Raw genomic sequence first — 2,466 nt, forward strand, 5'->3', positions numbered from 1 at the left:
TTTCTTCGAACACCATAAAATTGAGCACCAAATACTTGAAAGAAATATCCAGTTGTGCTTCTTCGATCTTCCTTATCTCCACATCAATCAGCATCTAAAAAACAAGTAAATGTTACTTCTTTGCCTTCAAATTTTCGTCGAAATAGAATTTTATACTCTATATATCCTTTTAAGTATCTTTGAATTCTTCTTGCAGCCTTCATGTGTGACACTTTTGGTTCATTCATGTATCTGCTAACTAATTTGTCTCCGAACCTATATCAGGTTGACTGTTGCACATATACCTCAGAGATTCCACAATTTGCTTGAACAAAGTTACATCGACTTTATTTTCCTCTCCATTCTTCTCCAACTTCACATTTGGTTCGACAGGTAAGGATGCAGAATTCGAATAATCCATTATGAATCTCTTGAGTGTCTCTTTGACATACTTCCTTTGATGTAGCACCATACCTTTCTTCTACATTTGAAATTTCATGCCTAGGAAATAAGACAATTTTCCCATATTCGACATTTCAAATTCCTTCATCATCAGCTCTTTGAACTTCGACAAGTTCTCCAAGCTATTTCTAGTTAACAACAAGTCATCGACATATAAGCAGATGATTGTTATGTCTTTTGCTACAACCTTAACATAGAAACTGTACTCATATTTTCATTTTACAATCCCAATTCGACTAAGTATGAGTTATCTTCTTGTTCCATGCCCTAGGTGTCTGCTTGAGGCCATAGAGCGCTTTGTGCAATTTATATACTCTACCCGCTTCCTTCTGAATCACAAACCCTGGAGGTTGTGTGACATAGACCTCTTCGTCTAAAGGACCATTCAAAAATGTTGATTTCACATCTAAATGAAATGTCGATCAACCTTGACTGCATGCCAATGCTAACGCTAGTCAAACAGTCTCCAACCTTGCTATTAGAGCAAATACTTCTAAGTAGTCAAGTTCTGCTCTCTAAAGAAAACCTCGAGCTACTAATCTTGATTTATGTCTTGCTATCGACCCATTAGCATTGTGTTTCAACTTGAACACCCACTTTACTTCGATAGCATTTGTATGTTCTAGCAATTCGACTAACTCCCATGTGTTGTTTCTTTATATTGCTTGTAACTCTTCAACCATAGCTAACTTCCACTACTGAATATTTAAAGCCTCGCTATAGTTGATTGGTTCAGCACCAACAAGTAAAGCGAAATGAACTAATTCTCCATTTGGGGTGACTTCATCATCACCAACCACTTCAAAATCTTGAAGTCTAGTGGGATGAAATTTAACTGGATTCTCAGTAACTGCTTCAAAGACCTCAACTGCTTCAACTTCGACTTCAACTGGATTCTCAGCAATTCCATCGACTTCGACTTCATCAGTTTCTTCGTCAAAACCATAGCTCATCAATGGTTTGTTGATTGCATCACAAGAATTCCAATCCCAGGCATAACTTTCATCAATCACAATATCTCGACTTAACACAACCTTCTTGTTAATTGGATTGAATAGTCTGTATGCACCTATCTTATGATAACCTACCAGAATCATAGGTTCACTCTTGTCATCAAGCTTCCTTCTTGCATCAGGAACATGCTTGTAACACATAGAGCCAAACACCTCTAAATGACTTATTGATGGTCGTTTTCCACTCCACACTTCCTCAGGAACCTTGTTCTTCAATATCTTGGTCGGGAACCTGTTCACGATATAAACTGCATTCGAAATAGCTTCACCCCATAAGGATTTTGGCAGATTCTTCTACTTCAGCATGCATCTCGCCATATCCAACATGGTTCTGTTTCTTCTTTCTACAATTCTATCATGTTGAGGTGAATAAGGAGTAGCTACCTCATGATCGACACCATGATCTGCACATAATTCTTTAATCATTTTGGATGTGTATCCGCCACCTCCACCTGTTCGCAGAACTTTGATCTTCTTCTCACTTTGGTTTTTGATAAGTATCTTGATTCTCTTAAAGATTTCAGGTATTTTGTCCTTTCTCTTGATCACATAGATCCATAATTTTCGACTAAACTCATCGACAAACAAAACAAAATATCTATTTCCACCAATTTTATGTACTTCGAATAGACCACATACATCTGAATGTACCACTTCGAGTATGCAGGATGATTTCATTGGCATAGTCGAAGCGAAAAGAATTTCTGGATTAGTTTCCGACTAAACAACCTTCATATAATTTGTCAGGCATCTCAAGACTTGGAATACCAGAAACCATATCTAGAGTAATCAGTTGATTGAGTGATCACAAATTTAAATGTCCAAATCTCAAATGCCACAATCAATTATTTTCGTGGTCGACAACAGTTTTTAGACATTGTACTTCAGTCAAACTAACCAAGGTCTTAAATGTCCTATTCTTCGAGAGACGAAATTTCAAGACCAAATGGTTCTAGGTGTCGAACAATTTGAAAACTCCATCTTTCATGACAACTGAGAAATATTTTTCGAC

Source organism: Vicia villosa, linkage group LG2 (assembly GCF_029867415.1).
Source record: "Vicia villosa cultivar HV-30 ecotype Madison, WI linkage group LG2, Vvil1.0, whole genome shotgun sequence".
In the NCBI taxonomy this organism is placed as follows: Eukaryota; Viridiplantae; Streptophyta; class Magnoliopsida; order Fabales; family Fabaceae; genus Vicia; species Vicia villosa.